Source organism: Dunckerocampus dactyliophorus, chromosome 11, assembly GCF_027744805.1.
Source record: "Dunckerocampus dactyliophorus isolate RoL2022-P2 chromosome 11, RoL_Ddac_1.1, whole genome shotgun sequence".
Taxonomy (NCBI): Eukaryota; Metazoa; Chordata; class Actinopteri; order Syngnathiformes; family Syngnathidae; genus Dunckerocampus; species Dunckerocampus dactyliophorus.
The window spans coordinates 350,001-373,186 of NC_072829.1; the positions used below are offsets into that span (position 1 = coordinate 350,001).

The 23,186-nt window shown below is 42.5% G+C and overlaps 1 protein-coding gene across 1 annotated transcript in view; it reads left to right on the forward strand.

The window, feature by feature from the left end:
* The window catches only part of zic6 (zic family member 6), a 4,329-nt gene extending 4,263 nt beyond the window's left edge, over positions 1 to 66 (forward strand). Inside the window, 1 exon segment of the mRNA XM_054792842.1 lies at positions 1 to 66. This exon segment is cut by the window's left edge and continues 1,237 nt beyond it. The gene's annotated coding sequence lies outside the window, so the exon portion shown is untranslated.
* The last annotated feature ends 23,120 nt before the right edge of the window (positions 67 to 23,186 follow it).

Genomic DNA, 23,186 nt, shown 5'->3' on the forward strand with positions numbered 1-23,186 from the left:
TCAGCACTCGTGGATTTGTGCACGGTGAAAATGAAAGATGTTTAATTAGCCTTCACTTCCACTCTACTGTACATAAAATAACGTATTCTATATTTTATTAAAGGCTCTATATATTCTCTTTGATGGAACCCAATCATTGCATTTCTTTTTTTACATGAAATATTCACAATTTTAAGATCGTGCATGATTTTCTCCTGCGTGTCCGTTGTTTGGTTCTGTTGCGTGTCTAAAGGAACTCCGTAATTAGCTGCACGTGTGCGTGTGGTGGCGTCACGGCCCCGTTTTTTTCTTCCCCTCCAGCAAGGAGGCACGTGCCGATTGATTATTGATGATATTCAATTGTGTGATGCACACATGATTAGTATATTCACCCGGAAAACGTGTTTATTTCCGAGCCATTCACAATGATATCACTGATATCCATGATAGCAGCACTTGAAGACCTTTCATGCTTCTGATGTTTTTACTTTGTATGCATGACACTTTAGCTCCATGTTTTTCATAATTGCTTCCGTGTTGTGGACACAATCAGCACACTGTCGAGCTATTTCACTGTAAACTTGTGTCATCTTGCACGCAGTAAGAAGAGTATTAAAGTAAACTACACTTCCATCTTGAGGTGGAATTTGCATCCGAGTGTGATGAGCCCATCCTGTACATACTGCACCGCTGGTACCCAATGTTGTGTGTGGAAAGTGTGCTTACATGTTTAAGAAACAAAAGAGAATATCAAGGTGGTGACCACGTCTGCGTTGCTTCTGTCATTTCTTCCATTTTTAGTTTCAAACGTGCACAGCAATACTCCACATCAAAAGAGCAGGTGATCACGCACCAAGTGGCCACTTTTATCAGCTAATATGATGATTAAATGTACGTGTGCACGTGTGTGTGCGCGTGGGTGTGTTGTGGAGGTCCCAAATGTGACATTTTTGTGAACCATTGCTAGAAGCCTAACTTTGTAGCTGCTTTGTGGATGTCAGCGTTTTTCTCGACTGTACAAAGCACGTGTCATTCATCAAACACATGACCCTCATTTAACATAACTTTCAACTCTTTGCTTCCAATGACCACACACCGTTCAACATATTCACACCACATGAATTGGCTTTCCATTCATTACAACTTGAAAGGTTTCCATGCAAGATGGTAGTTTGTGTGTCCAAAACGTCACGTAGAGCAGCTGATGTTGATCTTGCACGCGGTGTGTTGAAACGGTGACGTGCTTCAATGCAAGAGCAGGAGTATGCTCAACTTGTTTACGCAACTCCTGGGACATTCGCATATTGTTGATGTGCTTTTTGGGCTTTTGAGCCGTTTCATTTAAGACAGCTCTCTGAAAAAGGCACATGCAACATTCAGTATCTTTATGGCGCTTGTCAGGTTTGTCTGACCAGCAAAGTCTTCATGGCTGTGCTTGTTCTTGCTGCTCTTTTTAAAATGTCATCATCCCCCACTTTTTGCTGCAACAAAGATGTGCATAAATGCCTTCACTCTTTACCCTCAGGACATACACGTGTGTATGTATATATATATATATCTTGCAAAAAGTGCACAATACATTTAATTACTTAATTACTCATTTACTTTTAGGACTGGGACCTAAGGCTTAAAGTAGCAAGTAAAAGTCATTCTTCCAAAAGTAATAAAGCATCAAAACATCTCATCTCAAATATTTCACTTTTTTTTGGTCATATTTTGTGATTTCCCCATTACAAAAAAATCAGGGATTCTTATGAAAAAAGAACATTAAAGATTAAATACAAGGAAAATGGAAATTTGACCACATCAAATCTATTCCTGTGGTGAAATTTCCATTCCACTTACACTTTAATGAGATGGAGCATTTTGGGACCTAAGGGGGGGGAAAGTGTAAGTTTTTCTGGGTGCTGACGGCTAAAAGTGATCGTGTATATTTCATGACTTAGTTGATAAGTTGGTGCTGCAGCATAAGTAATAAAAGCCAAAGTTGTTGACGATTAAAGGTTGTATTTGATTTGAGGCTAGTCGATTAGGTACGCCTGCAGTACTTTTAGGGATCCTGTTGTTGGTTAGTGAGATTTGTGCAACGAAGATTGAAGCGAGCCAAGACACGTTCCAAGCCTCAAACGTCTTTTCTCATAGCCGTTTTGCAGACCACACAATAGAGGTTATGAAACATATTCTCCATATTCCAAAGCTGGTGCCACGCCCTTCCTCCCAGCATGGTGTGGTCCTTGGCTCTGCCACTTATTCATCAGCCCCCGCCATCATCCGGGACATGTGCTCTCTGCCTAGCAACAAGCAGCCATTTTGGGCTTGACATCCAGCTAATGTAAATAATAAAGCCAATTCATCTTGGGCACCCGCAGCAGGGTTTCCAGCTCCAGCTGTGCGTCAGCAGTTGGGTGGTGGTGGGCATGTGGGGGGGTTGATTTGTTACTGCGGGTTTTTGGGGATTTTCTGCATCATCATAACGGCGCGTGACATCTTGGCCGTAATGTGCACTCATGGGCAGCGTCTGCAGGTTTTTGCAGTCATCGTGGGCCTTGAGTCTCAGCCACGGTAATGACCATGTTGACCGAGTGTCGCTTTCTTTGGCTGTGTGACCCCCCCACGCACCCTTAGGTCAAGCCATTGGTGCTGATGCTGCCTGACCTGCTTGGCATCTCATGTTCCCCTTTTTCCCCCTGCCCTTTAGTACCCCCGCCCACACACACTCTCATCCTTCTCCATTCATGTGAGCATCATCACTTGCGCTTTGTACCGTACATACATTATTACTATTATTACTATTATTATTAGCTATAAAATCATCATCAAGCTATTAATTATTCCTCAAGGATGACATGGGGATAAAAGGAGGACGTGTTTAGCTGAAGGTAATCTTGTTTGTGTGTCTAAACTTGTCAGTTTTCAGTCTGAGCAGAGCTCTTGTGTGACAAAGCAATGGGTGCCATTGAATTGTATGTGTTGTTTACCAGCAACACAATGCCAATATGTGTTATTAATATATAATATGTGCAGCTGATTCCCTTTTTTGATGGCAATTATGCATAAAGTGATGGATAGAGGTGTGCACCCTAGTACCCTCAAAACCTTTCTACTTTTTCCTTCATTTTTCAGAGTATAATGTATGAATATTATAGGATGTATTCACACTATTCAGGGTATAATGCATGAATATAATGTATGAATATTATAGGATGTATTCACACTACGTCCGCACTCTTGAAAACAAGATAGGCGAACTAAGAGCAAGGATTACAGCTCAACGTGAGATCAGAGAATGCTGTGTGCTCACCTTCACAGAAACCTGGCTGACGGAGGATATACCGGACTCGGCGATCCAGTTGGAAACATTTGCTGCTTACCGGGGAGATCGGACTTTAGCGTGGTAAACACAGAGGTGGCGGCGTCTGTGTTTACGTAAACAAACGGTGGTGCATAGACGTACAGACGATGGAAAAGCATTGCTCGCAGGACATTGAGCTGCTGATGGTGAAATGCAGACCTTTTTATTTGCCTTGTGAGTTTAGCGCTGTGTATTTAACTGCTGTTTACATTCCACCACGAGCTAACACCGCTAACGCACAAGGCCTCCTGCATGACATCATTGATAAACACGAGACTAAACACCCGGACGCTGTATTCATTATATCTGGCGATTTCAACCACTGTAACCTCAGGACTGTTCTCCCCAAATATTACCAGCATGTGAGCTTTCCCACAAGGGAAAATAACATCCTGGACCAAGTCTACAGCAACATGAAAGGTGCTTTGAAGGCTGTTCCAAGACCCCACTTTGGAAAGGCCGACCACATCTCCATATTCCTTTATCCAACATACAGACAACTTCTTAAACAAGCTCCCCCTGTAAGTATAGCAGTTAAAGTGTGGAATGAAGAAACTGATCAAGTACTTCAGGACTGCTTTGGCTGCACAAACTGGGATGTGTTTAAAACTGCAGCGGGGAGGGAAGATTGTACTGTTGATTTGGATGAATATGCTTCTGCTGTTACTGGCTACATTAGCACATGCATAGAGACTGTTACTACCACCAAGTATTACAGGAAATACCCCAATCAAAAACCCTGGATGAACTGTGATGTAAGGGCTAAGCTACGTGCTCGTTCGACTGCATTTGTCATGGGCACCGTTGAGGACTATAAAAAGGCCAGATATGACCTGACGAGATCCATACGAGAGGCCAAAAGACAGTACAGACAGAAGCTGGAGGGCTACTATTCCACCTCAGACCCTCGGCGCATGTGGGCGAGGCTCCAGCACATCACAGACTATCGACAGCGGAGTAGCGTAGCCACGTCCAGCCAAACCACACTTCCAGATGAGTTGAATGAGTTCTATGCCCGCTTTGACACCCAAACTCCTGATGAGCAGAGAGGGTGGCTGGACTTGGGGAGCACACAGGACTCACCTCTCATGGTGACATCAGCTGATGTGCGCAGGGTTCTGAACAAAACAAACCCACAAAAAGCAGCAGGCCCAGACAACATCTCAGAACGTGCACTTCGAGTTTGCTCATCAGAGCTAGCTGATGTGCTTGCTGACATATTTAACCTGTCGCTTGCACAAGCATCTGTACCGACCTGCTTTAAGTCCACCACCATAGTGCCCGTACCCAAGAAGAGCAACGTGACCTGCTTGAATGACTATCGCCCTATAGCACTCACTCCTATTGTAATGAAGTGCTTTGAAAGAATAGTCATGACCCACATCAAAAACAGCATCCCGGCAACTGTGGACCCTCTACAGTTTGCATATTGCCAGAACCGGTCCACAGATGATGCAGTCAACACTGCCATCCACACAGCCCTTTCTCACCTACAGGGCCAGGACACATATGTCAGAATGCCATTTATAGACTATAGCTCTGCTTTTAATACAGTCAGCCCCCACAAACTCACAAATAAGCTCCTCACACTTGGCCTGTCACCCTCCCTCTATAACTGGGTGTTTAACTTTCTAACAGGCACGCCCCAGTCAGTCAGAGTCCACAATCGCACATCCAGCTCAAGAATTGTGATCACTGGGACCCCACAGGGGTGTGTGCTGAGTCCGCTCCTCTACACGCTCTTCACCTACGATTGCGTGGCCTCCCAGAACAACACCAGCATCATTAAATTTGCGGATGACACTACAGTCATCGGTCTGATCACTGGTGGTGTTGAAACATCATACAGAAGAGAGGTGGCAGACCTCATAGCTTGGTGTTGTGATAACAATCTCCTTCTCAATACAGATAAGACTAAAGAGATGATCATTGACCCAAGAACAAGGGAAAAGGAGCCGCATAGACCCCTGTTTATTGATGAGACTGAGGTGGAGAGGGTGAAAACCTTCAAGTTCCTTGGCACACACATCAGCGAGGACCTCACTTGGTCTCACAACACCCAACAAATTATGAAGAAGTCCCAAAGGAGACTGTACTTCCTGAGAAGACTGAGGAAATTTGGCATGTCCACCACAATCCTGAGTTGCTTCTACAGATGCACTATGGAAAGTGTCCTTACCGCCTCCATCACTGTTTGGTACGGTAACTGTACAACACGTGATAGGAAGGCACTCCAGCGGGTGATCAAAACCTCACAGAACATGGTTGGGGCAGCCCTCCCCTCACTGCAAGACATTTATAAAACTAGAGTCCTACGCAGAACACACAACTTCATCAAGGACAGCACACATCCACAATACTCATTCTTCACACTCCTACCGTCAGGCAGACGCTACAGGAGTTTGTAGTCCAGGACCACAAGGCTGGCAAACAGCTTTTACCCACAGGCCATCAGACTTCTCAACGAAGCACACACACTCAAAGCACTTTATTTATTGATTGATTGATTTATTTGTATTATTTATTTGTATTAATGTCTCTTCTGTTGTTGTTGCTTAATTTATTGGTATTTATGTTTCTCATCTTCTTATTCTTTGTCTTGTGTCTTCTTTCTTTTCTTGGGAGAATGAACAGAATAAGAATTCATTGCATAGTATAACTGCTGTTTTACTATGCATATGACAATAAAACTCTTGAATCTTGAACTATTCAGGGTATAATTCATGAATATTATAGGATGTACTTGTAGGACATTAGTGCCGTGCTGGACTTAGGTAAGAATTCCCCCTCCATCAGTGTGCCCCCGCTGGTGTAGGTTGACACGGAGCAGGCGTGCTATGACCTGTTTGCTTGTGCCATCATTTCTTTAGTGCTGTACAAGTGCAATTTTGCTGCTTTTGTGGATTATTTCTAGTCTTATTTCAAATTGCGATGACTTGTTTTGTCCAAGGTGGTGGCCGTTATGAATTATTTCCAAGAGGAGCCAGTGCATGAATGAAATGACATGTCTTAATTAAGCACACAAATGCCAGCGAGTGAGAGCGATGTAGGTTTTGGCTTTGGGATTATTTGGAATCTTTATTTGTATTCTGAAATGTATTGATTATCCTTAAGCAGCTTCCACGAACGCTTGCATTTCTCTACTTCCATCACTCCAACTGTCTGCACACAATCTTAACCCATCATAACCCATACCTCAATCTTAACCCATGCTTCAATCTTAACCCATACCTCAATCATAACCCATGCCTCAATCTTAACCCATACCGAAATCTTAACCCATACCTCAATCATAACCTACACCGAAATCTTAAGCCATACTGGAATCATAACCCATATCTCAATCATAACCCATACCTCAATCAAACTCATACCTCAATCATAACCCATACCTCAATCTTAACCCATACCGCAATCTTAACCCATACCTCAATCATAACCAATACAACAATCTTAACTCATACCACAATCATAACCCATACATCAATCAAACCCACACCTCAAACATAACCCATACCTCAATCATAAGCCATACTTCAATCTTAACCCATACCACAATCATAACCCATACCGCAATCTTAAGCCATACTGGAATCACAACCCATACCTCAACCAATCCCACAACTCAAACATAACCCATACCGCAATCTTAACCCATATCTCAATCATAACTCATACCTCAATCAACATCTTAACATCTTAACCCATACCTTAATCATAAACCATACTGTAATCATAACCCATACCTCAATCATAACCCATACAGCAATCATAACCCATACCTCAAACGTAACCCATACCTCAATCATAACCCATACTTCAATCTTAACCCATACCTCAATCATAACTCATACTGCAATCTTAAGTCATCCTGGAATCATAACCCATACAGCAATCTTAACCCATACCTCAATCATAACCCATACTTCAATCTTAACCCATACCTCAATCTTAACCCATACCGCAATCTTAAACCATACTGGAATCTTAACCCATATCACAATCTTAACCCATACCTCAATACCTCAAACAAACCCATACCTCAATCATAACCCATACCTCAATCTTAACTCATACCTCAATTATACACATACAGCAATCATAACCCATACAATAATCTTAACTCATACCGCAATCATAACCCATACCTCAATCAAACCCATACCTCAATCATAACCCATACCTCAATCTTAACCCATACCTTAATCATAACCCATACTGCAATCATAACCCATACCTTAATCATAACCCATACAGCATCATAACCCATACCTCAAACGTAACCCGTACCGCAATCTTAACCCATACCGCAATCTTAACCCATACCTCAATCATAACCCGTACCTCAATCTTAACCCATACAGCAATCTTAACGCATACCGCAATCAAAACCCATACCTCAATCAAAACCCATATCGCAATCTTAACTCGTACCTCAATCATAACCCCTACCTCAATCTTAACCCATACCTCGATTATACCCATACAGCAATCATAACCCATACAATAATCTTAACTCATACTGCAATTATAACCCATACCTCAATCAAACCCATACCTCAATCATAACCCATACCTCAATCGTAACCCATACCTTAATCATACCTAATCATCATGGGTCTATCTGTCTATCTATCTGTCAGTCTGTCCATCTATTTATGGGTCTATCTGTCTATCTACCTGTCAGTCTGTCCATCTATCCATCGGTCTATCTGTCTATCTATCTGTCAGTCTGTCCATCTATCCATCGGTCTATCTGTCTATCTATCTGTCAGTTTGTCCATTTATCCATCTATCTATCTGTCTGTCTATCTATCTGTCTGTCTATCTGTCTATCTATCTGTCTATCTGTAGGTCTGTCATCTATCCATCGGTCTATCTGCCTATCTATCATATGCAGGAGGTATGTGAGCATGAAGGTCTACTCCCAAGCCCGGAGAACACTCATCTCCCTCAAGCCATATTCACACGTTCTCCCAAAAACCGAACAGCCAATGAGCGGTGGCCTTGCAGGGAAAGCCCCGCCTCTTCTCATTTTTAATGCATGTTTATCTTTTGAAGCAACACAGTTTGCCCTTGTGGATGCTGCTTTCTTCCTCTGTCTTTTCATCATCATGTTGTTTCTTCCTGACAGTGATGAGGCGCACTTTCTGGGAAATCTACTCCACTGCTCTCCTATCAGCTCATCCACTCACATCGTATCGTCTATGATTCACTCACGCTATGAATAAACAAGTCATCCGGGAGGATTTCAGTGGGGATTGACATGCAGCGCAAAGAAAAAAATAATCATAAAATAAAAAGGAACAGTCATATTAAAACATTCACACTTGCTAAGTTTGCAAGTTTTTCATTTGTTTCCTCATGCTTAACAAAAATCTAACAAATCTATATGACACTATATTACAATCTACTAATTTCAATTCTACGTTACACTTTTCTACACTCTGTGTGTACGCTAGCCTCCACCCACAAGACAAAGAGACCATCTGACTGACAGAAGGGCTCACTCCGTTCATGCCAGTGTTCTATGGTGCTGAAAGCAATGCACAGACACGCCAGACATGCCAGACACGCATGCACATGGCAGCATATTGATTATCTGCTTATATTGATTCTTTTTTATTGTGTGATGAATTCCTTGATTTATCATCCCAGGTCTAGTGCCCACGAGACATGTTTTTTCGGAAAGAGAACTCTTGTCACATTTTGATCTTGCAAGATCTTGTGACACCCCACGATACAATCGAAATGAATATACTGTAAATAGAAATAATAATACAGCTCGATGAATTGAAAATAAATAAATCCGGAACCATCGAGGATTGAAAGTGGTCCTCTTACTGCAAGGAAGACCTCATGGCTTTCATGCAGCAGAAATCTCCCTTTTCTGGTCTCCTAGCACTTCTAAGGCGTCTTTTAGAAAAGATTTTAATGATTTCCATTTTCCAGAAAGCTTTTTGAAGCGTTTGTTGGGGGATGTTCAGGCTTTGATCAGGACAGCCTAAAGAGCAGCAAGCCTCAGATTTGACAAATAAAACAAACATTGTAAAGAGGAGCCCTGTTGTCTCCAAACTCTCACGTTTCATTAGCAACAATTTAGTTGCTAAGTTTTTGTGCATTATGTTTGAGGTGGGATGATAGAAAAACGCAAGGCAGTGATGGCGATCCAGGAGGCTTTCAAAGCGACGCCTAATCGCCAGTATTTCATTTTATCTGTTGCAGTATGCATGGTGAGGCGGCTGTGTAATCGGGTCTGTGAAGTCCACATCTGAAGGAAGGGTTCTGTTTCTGATCCCGTCCCCTCTTGAAGTGGGTCCATTTGCCCAGCGTGTCAGACTGGGTCTCATGGCAAACAGGAAGACGCCATACTCGTGTACCTGACATGATTCTCTATGTGCTTTGCGCTGGAGTCCACCCCCCCCCCCCCCCCCTCCGGGGACTAACTCAACATTGATGGATGTAGAGTGGCTCGGGTGAAGGGAATCTGGGAATCCCCCCCCCCCCCAACCCTCCCACGCGCTACAAAACCTGAGGAATTCCCCTTGGGCCTTTTCAATTACAGTTTGACCAAGCTTTGCACTGTGATGATGTGTTGCTTTAGGGAAGTGACATTAATGAAGAGGACAAATGTGCTGTTGTCCCTAAAGAGCATGGCGCTGCCACAAAGGGACTTTAATAGTGGGAGGAGAAATGCAGCCTAACCCATTGTCATTGATAATATAAGCCATGGCGGGCCGCTGTGTCTTTACCATTTACCATTCAACTTAAAGAACTATTGACGCAAATAGTTTCAGTACTGCCCGACGGCTAAGAGGAGCACAGGGAGTGTGAGAGCCAGTAATTAAGCCACTGGCGCTGCTTTGAGGAGCCCAGGTGACGGATTTTGGGGTAGTGGGGGCAATCAATGGGGCAGCCTAACCTTGTATTGGACATATGCTAATGGGCGCCTGCATCAGATTGCGTTTCATGGTTATGGGAACATCAAGCTGCAAAGTGTCCACTGGGTTCTACTTGCTAGTGGAAAACCAGGTACTATTAGGTACTATTTGTAGTCCCTGGAATGGATACCCTATGGGTGTCTTCATCACTACCAAATAGGGGTGTCAGACGAGACCATGCACAAGATTGGGTCCACGAGATTGAGATGAGACAAGATTTTAACATTAAGAAAAGTACAAAAAAAATATATAACTGGATTAACTGTGTCACAAAACAATGCGGGTGCATTTTGATATGTTTATTTTCCCACAAATTGACGCTAAACGATATTATTGTCAACATTTTAGAGACTAAATAAACCACTAATATTATGGTAATATAAAAAATAGAGTAGACGCCCCTACAACGTAAATAATCCGTTCCAAGAACCTTTATGTTATAGGGATTTTATGTTATACGAAGCGTAAAATACATGTAAATAGCCTAATCCGTTCCAAGATCTTCCCAAACTCACACCTTTGGCCCTTCAAAATATTAAAAGTCCACCAAATATGGTGGGAAAATATAAGAAAACGTTAGCATAAACATAGTACAGTAACATTCCAATATAAAATAAGGTAAATAAGGTATAATGTTCAATGGGGAACGGCCGTATAGTCTAGCAACATCACTTCATTTCATACCACCGTCATGCTTCTGGATCATTTCCTGCTTTGTTTCGATTGACAACTTTTTCCTTTTTTCTTCTCACTTACACTTGGTTTAGGGCCCATGACTCCGCTCATTTTAACACAAAGAAAAGTAAACAAATTAAAAAGAGATTTTAATGCGTGCAAACTAGTTTAAGGGCGACTAAGATGAGGAAGGGAGCTCACATACAAACATGGACGCGCTGGATAAGTCAACCAATGAGATGAGAGCGTAGGCGGTGCCCCGATCATCATCCAATGAGATGAGAGCGTAGGTGGCGCCCCGATAATCAGCTAATGAGAGCGTGAAGCCAGAAGGCGTCACCAAGTGTACTCTGTTAGTCTCTCTGTCGCTTGCACGGACTTGACGCTTTACGTTATATGGAATTCCTTACGTAATACGATGTGAAAAATTTACATAAATTCTTTTCGTTCAGTGGAATTTACGTAAAAGGAGGTTTACGTTATGCGAGGTACTACTGTAATACAAAAGGTCTTTTAGTATGTCAGCTTTCAATCTTGTAAAGGTGTGAAATTGTAATTTCAATCACACACAATTCATACTGTCAGACATTTGCAGCATTTCTCGAAATGCTGCCTTCTCAACTTTATTAAAGAGCAGCATTTCTTTTGCCGTGACTTTCTGTGAACGCACACAATGTACCGCTGTTCCGTTTGTTTTACATTGTCCACCAAACGTCTCAGTGAGTGTTGACTGTTGGGGCGAAGGTTATTTTTATTGATCCATTTATTATAGTGAGAATCTTTTTTCTCTTGTGCCATCCCTTCTGACACCTGCTAGCTGGATGCTGTAGTATTACAGCCCAGTCTCCACTTGGCTACAGCGGCCCCTCAGTCTTCATCCAATCATTTTCTAACCGCTTATCCTGTTGACGTTTGTCAGGAGTGCAACAATTTGCTAGCTAACTTTGCAAAAGCAAGCAAATCAAGCGCTCCTTTTTTCTCTTGCCTGTGACGTTCACGGCCTGTCGTAATTTCCCCTGAGCTCACTTGTAAACAAACATGCACTTTAAGTGGAAGGATGTTGTGCCAAATGCTCCTCAATGAGGGGAAAAAACACATCTAGAACACAAAAAACTTTTTCAAATGCCAGCACCCCGGCCTTTGAAGAGTGCAAAATGTTTGCCAGAGACCTCCGTGGCGTCACACCGGCCGCTCGGAGCGTGTGCCCAAATACAGTGCACCTTGCTGGGCCACATCAGGTGGCTCCTCCCCCTCTTGGCATCCTGAGCAGGGATGGGGGTTAACACGTGTCTGCTGTGGTCCCCTGAGAGAGACAGATGTTGAGGGTGGAGTCGCTGTTTTGCTTGTTGCAGCGTGTGTGCGTGCGTGTGTGCGTGCGTGTGTGTTTGAATGAGTGCGTTAGAAAGGAAGCCCAGTGAGGCAGATTGAAGTCGCTGTGTTTTGGGGGTGGGCTGCTGGACCAGAGAGGTCACGAGAGACGACGCTTTGATCATTTTTGTGGTTCCAAAATAATTTCCTTTGAACGTTCCCAGTCGCCGGTGCTTTTATTTATCCGATGAATCCTATTTAGACAATCAAGGAGTTGGGGGGTGTGATAATGAGGCTTTGCCATCCCTCAGACAGTGTCAGCGTGGTCATTGTCTTCCTTTCAGTCATTTCAAAAGCTGCTCTGTTAATTAAAGCGCTGCCCAAATCATTTTCATATAACTTTGCTCAATTTCTTCACGTCTGTTGTTGTGTTTTCTTGTCCTTCTTAGTTTTTTTTTTCCCGCCGACCCAAATAGTTGATGTCATTTCTTGAAGTGCATAATAATATAGATTGGAGGCTCTATTAATAGTCCCATTTGAGGTGCACATCCTCCTCTCCAGAGCTGCTGCTGAATTCCCCAGTAGGAGCATTAGCATGTGATTTGAGTATGATTAGCTCATGCACAGGCCCCCCCGCTCTTTGAATGAGCCTGCATGCATCTGCTGACGGTTTGTGCACGCAGGCGCCTCTTTAGCACAAACATCATTCGTGACAACCTGCCATGACACCTCCACGCATGTTTCCTTCGCGAGCAACAACATCCTATTGATCTTTAGCACCACTTTTACAGCTAAAACCTACCACCCCCCCATGCCTCCCCACGTGGTAAATGATGTCAATAAACCTCCTATTGTCACATTTTGTACTCCTTGCAGGGTTGAGACCTCCGCCAACCCGCCAACAGTCCTGTGTGGGCTCAACACCAACTTGTTCACCTTCATTCATAACTAGAACTGCATGGGAATTTTAGGGAATTATGAGGTCATACCAATAAACCCATAACATTAAAAATAGCTCAGATGACTGATCATTTTTAAAAAGGGGTGGAGGGCCATCTCCAGGTCAGGCATGAGTTGAAGTACCTCGGGGTCGTGTTCACGAGTGAGGGAAGGAGGGCGAGGCGGATCGGCGCGGCGTCTGCAGTGATGCGGACTCTGCATGGGTCACTTGTGGTGAAGAGGGCGCTGAGCCCAAAAGCAAAACTCTACCTACCCCCACCTATGGTCATGACCTTTGGGCAGTGACCCAAAGGACAAGATGGCGGGTACACTTGATGGCTTGGCTGTCCCTGAGAGATAAGGTGAGAAGCTCTGTCATCCGGGAGAAACTCGGAGTAGAAGCACTGCTCTTCCGCATTGAGAGGAGCCAGATGAGGTGGCTCAGGCATGTGGTCAGGATGCCTCCCTTGGGGAGGTGTTCAGGGCTCGTCCGACCGGGGAAAGACCCAGGACACTTTGGAGAGACTATGTCTCTCAACTGGCCCGAGAACACCTCGGGATCTGCCAGGAGGACGGAGTAGCTGGGGAGAGGGAAGTCTGGGCTCCACTGCTTGGATGCTGCCACCGCGATCCCACCTTGGATATGTGGAGGAAGATGGATGGATGGATGGATGGATGGATGGATGACTGGTAATTAAAAAAAACACTCCAATAAGGAGAGATTACCCGTACTGTGTGGGTGAGCAAAGCAAGTACTCCTTTTTTCTCCTGCCTGTGATGTTAACGGCCTGTGTAACTTCCTGCAATCAATCAATGCATCCTGCCTGAACTAGCTCCCATGTAAGCTAATTGTTTGCTCACGATCGTTCCTGCAGTCGAGCTTGTGTAGTTCATGCATTGCTGCTTTGGTTTGGTTTGGTTTAATTTATTTGAACATGAAGGTTTCGATGGAATACATCTCATGAGTAGGAATAAGCAAAGCTTATTTAATCCTACCCCCCACCTATTCTATATCTAGTACAGTACATGTTGTTCACTTCCTGCATTCCATGTCATGTTTTCTATAATAATCAGAGTAATAATACATAATAAATAACAGTAAGAGACAAAAAATATATACAGTATATATATATGTATATATGTATATGTATATGTATATGTATATGTATATGTATATGTATATATATATATAAAAACAAAACTAAAAAAAAAAACGAGCCTGACAGAACAATGATTGTGATGATCAAGACTCTTCTGCTTGTATTTAGCAAACATCAACTGCTTGTATTGTTTTTTTTTATTTAATTTAATTCCACATACAGAAATGCTGTGGGTTTTCAGCGTAGTTCTAGCATATAAATGTTTTAAATTTAATTTTCCTCTAAGATCATATTTCTCCTCTCTGATTGAGAAATACTGTATGAGGTTTTTGGCTAACAAGTTATTATTAACTTTATGCATTATTCTAGCGGTTTAAAAAGATACTAAATCTTCAAATTTTAATATGTGTGATATTAAAAATAAAGGTTTGTATGTTGTCTATACTTGGTATTATGAATGATCATCACTAATATGTGATATTAAAAATAAAGGTTTGTATGTTGTCTATACTTGGTATTATGAATGATCATCACTAATATGTGATATTAAAAATAAAGGTTTGTATGTTGTCTATACTTGGTATTATGAATGATCATCACTAATATGTGATATTAAAAATAAAGGTTTGTATGTTGTCTATACTTGGTATTATGAATGATCATCACTAATATGTGATATTAAAAATAAAGGTTTGTATGTTGTCTATACTTGGTATTATGAATGATCATCACTAATATGTGATATTAAAAATAAAGGTTTGTATGTTGTCTATACTTGGCATTATGAATGATCATCACTAATATGTGATATTAAAAATAAAGGTTTGTATGTTGTCTATACTTGGTATTATGAATGATCCTCACTATCTTTTTTGCAGTACAGTGAGTGAGTGAAGATTGCTTTTGTAATTGTTACCCCATATCTCCAATTGTTACCCCATGTCTCCAATCCAAAAATATCGCCAAAGCTTTGGCGACGCTTTCTTTCTTTCATACTTGCTTAACAAATTCCATTTAGGAACTTCTCATGATTGCCCAATTCAACACGGCCGAAAGGAAGCAGGAAGAAGCAGAGCTCATTTAATTGGACCCATTCCCCGTGTCCCAACAGTTACTGATCGTTTGTTCATTTCCCCTCTTGAAATGTTACCTTTTATGCCAGGGGTGTCCAAACCTTTTCCTCCAGCGAGGGCCTTATGGTGAAAAATGAAAGGATGCAAATGAGCAACTTTGATATTTTGGAAAGCAGCACATGAAGATACGCCAACAACTTCTCCACGTTTCATCTCAGCTTTGTCATAGACGAGAACAAGCATTTCATTAGTAGCAACCTTTCTTCCCCCATTTTTGCTGATTTTGAAACATTTTTCAAGTATTTCAACTTTAATAATCTCCATATACAGTATGTAATATTTGGACTTTATTCCCATAATATTCAAACTTTTTCCCCCACCTAAGTTTCCCAAAATGACTTTCTTTCTTGTTTGTTTTTGCATAATATAAGGACTTTTACAAACATCATGTATATTTTTCTTTAATCTTTCAACTTTATGCTACTAAAATTAGGTCATTTTTCCTCATAATAGTACAACATTATTCTTGTAAAATGACTGCTGATTTTTCCACTTTTGCTGTTGTTTTTTTTGGCTTCCTTGTTAAATTATATTTTTAGAATGTGTTGCAGGCTGCAAATGGCTCCCAGGCTGCACTTTGGACACCCCCGGCTTATGGCAAAGAAGACAACAAAGTGTTGAAATAAATAAACACGCAACATGCGTGTGTCACGCATGCAACGTGCAACACAACATGCGTTTGTGAGGGTGCCTGCAGCCTGAGCCGCCTAAGTAGTGTGTTTTATTTAGCCTTGATTTTGTTTAGCGGAGGTTTTGTGTGCGCTAGGACATGTTTATGGGCTAATAGGCCTTTGTTAGCGTGCCTCTATTTATTTAATACAATTGTAGTGTGAAGGGACGGAATAATAAACAGGCTTACTAGACATACGAGTGTTCTTTGGGGCGATAAAAGCCTGTGTTAGGACACAAAAGGGGGACGTTTCCAGCGCGGAAAGTAAATTCTTTTGAAGTGGAACTAATCATCTGAGGGATGGTTGTCGTTGTCCTAACAACGCAGCTGAATTGGAATGAACCTCCCTTTTTTGTGGAAGATATGTTTTCTTTTTTTCAGTCAGAGCCGATGATGATCGTACTTTCACGCCCCGTCCGCCCGCATTGTCCGCCCCGACTCCTTTGCGGGATAAGTCTTCACTTGGAGACGCCGAGAGCAGGGTGGGTGACTCCCGGCCTGTGACGTCAGCCTTTACGGCAACCGGTGCCTCCCGCCCCTTTTATGCTTTTTAATACTTTCAGCATGAAAGAACACTTCTTTTCTGAGTGTTTTTCATGTTTTCTGATGCGCTCTCACGGCGCTGCATTCCAGTCATGTTTTATTTACTTTTATCCTACGGATTAATCATGCTACCTGCATCATCTTAGAAGGTTTACATTTGAAACAAAGAAAGAAGTCAACACATGTAAAATAAATACCTGCTTGTTGCCCAGCAAGCAAAAGTAAAAACCTCAAATAAATATGTTTCAATGTAAACACAAATGTATTTCCACATGCATATCAGCAGATTTAGCATGTAAAAGTCAATCTTATTTAAAAAGACAAATAAATTAGCAGACTTAGCATGCAACACAAAAACATAGACAAAGACACGTACAGTCATGGCAAAAATGATGAGAGCACCCTTGTTTCTTCAGTTTCTTCTTCATTTGAATGCCTGATACAAGTAAAGGTACCTTTGTTTGGACAAGAAAAATAGCTCCTAAGAGTTTCATTGTTGGCAGTACAATGCTACAGCTGCTCATGTAAGAACGTCATCAAGAAAAGCATGGAAGCTGCGAGATATCAGCTCTTATTATGAGCTATATTTGCTATCATGGTTATATTTGTCCAAACAAATGTACCTTTAGTTGTAGCAGGCACTCCAGTGGACCAATCACCTGAAGAAACAAGAGTGCTCTCATCAATTTTGCCATGGCTGTATAATGAATAAATACATGCACATGTTTTAGAATGCACAAAAATAAAAAACAAACAAAATACATGTCAAATAAATACATGAGATAAAGAAATAGAAAAAAAACAAAATCAATGAATCAGAAGATTTAGCATGCCCAAGTGGAAGACAAAATAAAAAGAAATGAAATAGAATAAATGAATAAAACAGGATTTAACATGCAAAACTAAAATCATTTAGCACACGTACTCAGCTGAAGTCTCTGCATTCCACATGGAAATCAAGTTAGCAATTATTGTCCGAGGCCTCTGATTCACTGCGACGGCTCTTTTGTTTTAAGATGAAGGGACACAACTGTGCTGCTGTGCAGCTCCCCCCCCCTCAAACCCCCATATACAAACACACACACACCCAACCATGTGCCCTCAGAAGAAAGCTTGGAAAAGGTAACTGGACCGCTTGACCTCGGGCCGAGAGAGAATTCCAATCTTTACTGTCCGTCAGGCTTCATTTTCACACCGGCTTTGTGCCGCCTTGCCGCCTTGCTGCCTTGACGCTCCTGCACTTCAATAGCCGCTTGGCCATTTTTATTGTCTCAATGGGGCTGTTGAGGGTTCAGGCAGCAGTCGTCTGCAGCACAGAGGTGAAATGTGACTACCGTAGTCGGTTACCACAACGTGCACTAAACTCTACTATCGTGGATGATGTGTCCCACAATCCGTAATGGATCATAATCAGTCATTTTGCAGCAAGCCAAACACCCCTCCTGCTCTCCTACTGTCATTTGATCACATTAGATCCAAAATACAGTATGTACGTTAGCATAAGCACTCTTCTTTATCATTTATTTAATATGGGTAGGGGGCACAACGCATTTTTGCTGATTTTAAAGTGGATAATTTTATTGTTGGTGGTGAGTTAATATGTTCCAATGGAATAATAGAGCTGATTTACAAGGATGATAATAATGCTGCAGGTGTTTATTATTATTATTGTTATTATTATTATTATTATTATTATTATTATTATTATTATTGTGGTTGTAGTTTGCAGCAAGCATCATACTCTCACAGCTGTTTCTAATACAGTCAAACCTGTCTTAGCGGCCATCTTTATAGAACGGCCACCTGCCTATAGCAGCCATGTTATATGTACATGTTATAGACCCTGTGTATAGCAGTCACCTGTCCAACGCGGCCAGCGGCCACCCATTTTGTCTCCCTTGGTCAATATCTGACCGCATATAGCGGCCAAATTACCGACTCAAGTAGAAGCTTCATGCACGAAAAAGTTTTGTTTTTCAATCAATGAAGCCGTCGTGTGTAGACTTTATTTACTGAGTCCTAGCTCAGTCACAATCATTCACAAGATCCACACAAACTGTCAGTTGTTCCACATAAAAAAGCTGTCTTCTTTTGAGCTTGCTATTTCCTGGTCAAACATGTAACTTTAAGAGCATTTGCACCAAAACATTACCGCAAAGTAGGCTGGGAACAGGACGTGCTCCCAGCGACGCTACAATAAAAAAAAAACATATGCTAACATGCATGCAGCAACGGGAGCAAAACTGAGTTGGGTTGTACTTAATTGAAGTATTTTAGAATGTACTCACATTATTTTTGATCAATCCTCATCCACAAATCCATCAAAGTCCTCATCTTCTGTATCCGACACAAAAAAAGCCGTCTTCTTTTCCGTTGGCTACTAGTCTGTTAACTTGTCAGTGTTATTCAGCTCCGAAGCAAAGAAGGAAACTTCTCCTGTTGCTTCTGCCAACTTTATTTATTGAATGCGGCCACCAGACAGCAGCTCAGAACACACACACATCTCTCAGCATCGTCTCTCCTTCCTGCTTGTCCACAAGGCAAAGGCTAAACAAGCCCCACTACATAGCTGTCCAGCCAATGCCTGTAAGAAATGACACCGTTTATTTCCTGGTGTGCACTGGTCAATACTGTAATGCCGCTTGTTGTGGGGAAGGAGAGACTCACGTCGCCGATGCACTTTAATGGCTTTATTAACAGCGGAGAACACTGCAGGACTTTACATCCACGCCAACATAAACACACTTCCCAACTCTCTCCAAACTCACAGCTAGCACTGAGCCTAGCTCTCCTGCTCGGGACTCCCACCGTCACTTCCCGTCACTTCCTGATGAACTAAAGCTGTAATGACACTCTGCCGTATAAAAAGTAAAATATGAAAAACAAGCGTAAGACATTACTAGCACAGCTTTGTTCTGTGGGTCGTGGATATATTCTATCAGTTATTATTAAGCCTCTAGCTTCCTTTTAGTAAGTAAAAACCTTGGCTATGATTGCACTACATTGTCATGTAGACCTACAAAGTACACTTGGAAGAACAAGAGGTGAATAAATGTATTGCAACTGATGTGAAACTGATGAGGGGTAGGATTAAATAAGCTTTGCTTCTTCCTACTCCTTTTTGGACATGCAAAATTGTGAATTGTACTATGTGATGTGCTACTGTTTGACTCATGCATGTTCAGGATTAAAACCATGAACCATGATAATAACAAGCCTAGTAGTGCTGTACAACTTTTATCCGCAGTCCGCAGTGCCCTCTACTGGTCAACATTATTATTATTATTTTTTTCTTTTCTTTTTCTTTTTTTTCCTCTACTGGTCAACATTCAAACTGGACACCAACCTGTCTATAGAGGCCACCTGTCTATAGCGGCCACTTTTGCAGACTCCCTCTAGTGGCCGCTATAGACAAGTTTGACTGTATTTGGACTTTTTATGTAGGATACAGTAAATGTGAGTTGATGTTGACATATTTCTCTCACACAATTCTACTTCTCACAATCTTCATTCAGTGACACCACCTTGCTTGTTAGGGTGCAATTTTTTTGCAGCAACCTCCTTCTTATGATGCCATGCAAAGGGGGGCATGTCCAACATGATGAATGAAGCAAACAGCTTAAAAGATGGAGGCTACAGATAGAACGATGCTAACTTTTAACCAGAAAAAAATCCATGCGAAATTGGAATGGGCCTGCCTGTTAATAAGCGTTGGTTGCTAGCATCTTATATGCACGCTATAGCCTCATCAGTCCTACCCAAGTGTCACTGTTGGATCTTAAAGTAGAGATTCGAAATGCACAAAGAAGACATGGGAGTGAGAGAAAATAGAAGCATTCAAGTGAACTAGGCTGTTCATCAGCTGATCAACAGTTTAGACCATAGCTCAACCCACCTCCCAAGCCCAAAGCTAAAAATGGCTGTGGTCGTGCTTGATGCCAGTGTTTCCAGGAGGCTAGTGGGAATGTTGCTTCAGGTGCTGAAGATGGCTTCACTGTCTGGAACTCATGTCCACTTTTGTAAATCCATCCCCAAATGTTCTACATTGGATTTGGATGAGGGGAACACGCAGGATGGTCCAAAAGAGTGAAGTGCAGCGTTGTCCTGTTGAAAAAGCCAGTCATTACCACACAGACGAGGGCCTTCAGTCATGAGGGATGCTCCCCCGCAACATCTCCACATAGCCGGCTGCCGTTTGACGCCCCTGCACGACCTGAAGCTCCATTCTTCCACTGAAGGATCATGATGGTGGATAACATCTCAGGTGGGATCTCCTTGTCATGCCAGCAACGCTGGAAGCCATCAGGACCGTCAAGGGAGAATCAAACTTTCTTCCGACTTTCAATGTCCGATGTTTGGTGCTCTGCTGCAAATTCCAACCTTGAAGAAATCCCTGTGAGAGAGAGGCCTTGCTTATGCAGCTCAACAATCAAAGAGAGAAAGCTTTGTTGCCTTTGCCATCAAGAGATGATGACAGAGTGAATACCTGCCACTACATCACATTCAATCCACATTTTTACCAACATTTAAAGGCTGTGCTCGTCAACTTCTGATCAGCTGATGAACAGCCACCAGAATAAATATTTGTGCATGTAGAAATGCGTTTTTATTATTCATCATTTGCTATCATTCATCATCATTGGTTCCACTGTACTACAAAATACTGTAAAAGAGGGCAAGTAGTTTAAAGTCCTGTGAGTGTGGCACTTCTTAGAAAACATTTTTTCAAGGAGCAATGGACTAGTTTTTCCTGCAAGAAAAAGTCTCTCTTGGGCTGCGAGCAATTTTTTTTGTGTCGTTTCCACATGCCATGCGTAATGGGCTCGCCATTGTCGTCATGGCAGACTGGGAGCTGTGTGGCGAGGACGCTCGGTGCTGTGCCAGTTGGCTCCAGGAACGAAAACACAAGGCAGTCTCGGCGCCGTTCTAATCTTCACCATTCCAGACACAAAGGTCACTTTGTGGCGATTGCACTTTGAGGCTTCCAATTGCTGCGCCGGCATATTCGACACGCATGGGATGTATGGACAAATGTACACATAGTCTCCTCTGCCAGCCTGGCAGCATTCTGCCACTTGTGCCATGTGCTCACTTCTAATAACTCTGTCTGGGATGCCACCGATCTATCCAAAAATCCATCCATCCATTTTCGATGCCACTTCTCCTCTTTAGGGTCACGGGGGCTTGCTGGAGCCTATCCCAGCTGACTTGGGGCGACAGGCGGGGTACACCCTGGACTGGTGTCCAGCCAATGGCAGGGCACATATAGACAAACACTCACATTCATACCTATGGACAATTTAGAGTCTCCAATGAAGCTAACATGCATGTTTTTGGAATGTGGGAGGAAACCGGAGTACCCGGAGAAAACCCCCCCACACACGGGGAGAACATGCAAACTCCACACAGAAATGCCAAAGGGAGAATCCAACCCAGGTCTTCCCATCTCCAGACTGTGCCTGTGGCCAACATGCTAACCACTAGACGACCGTGCAGCCCTGTATCCAAAAATGTAAAGTCTAAATAAATCATCACGCTGTCAACATGGTCTCATCACGTGATTCGTCACATGATTACACTTCATGCCTGAAAAGGAGTCAGGTGTCAGGAGTCTGCTTCAAGGAGAAGAAGCAGAGCTTATTTAATCCTGCCCCATCAATTACTGACATAGTTTGTTCACGTCCTGTGTTTGGCATCTACTCGAGATGCAAATGTCTTTGCGGTCAACCTTTCCGTACACATCGATAATCATCGTGCCGATATGAAGGAATCATAACATCAAGCCAATAAATCCCATTAAAAATAGATCCAATAAGAAATCATTTCAAAAAGCCTCCAATGAGGAGAGATTACCGTACTGTGCAGGTGAGGAAATCAAGTGCTCCCTTTTTCTCCTGCCTGTGACATAAACTTCCCCTGAACTGACTAGCAAACAAACCTTCACTTTCAGAGGAGGGGTGTTGTACCCAATGCTCTGTGATGAGGGGGAACAACCCACGCAGCTCACAAAAAACCTCATCAGCCACCTGAAACGCCAAAACCATGGCTTTTGAAAAGTGCTAAAGGTTTTCCAGAGACCTCCGTGGCGTCATACCGGCTGCTCGGAGCGTGTGCCCGAATACAGTGCACCTTGCTGGGCCACAGCAGGTGGCTCCTCCCCCTCTATACTCTGGTTCTCCTGATAGTAGTGATGTGGTAGTAGTGATGTCATCATATTTCATTAGGACTAATCAACAGGTACTAATTAGTTCCAGTCCTTCTTACCTCCACGTGTGCACAAACTACACTTCCATCTACATTTTAAAAAGTAAATTAGTTATTGGCATCATTTCAGTCTTAAGAAGAAGAAAGTTGTCGGCATTGGTACGTGTTTGGAAAAAAAGACATGGTGCATCTCTACTCGAAATGTGTAGAAATGAAAAGGCATGTTTGAGTAAACTTGGAGTATCATTTGAGTGTTTCACTGTCGGGCAGAGTGTCCTGGTTTTCAGTAGATATGGTCACCCTACGCTTGCAGGAAAGTGTGCTAAATGTCTGCTGATACTG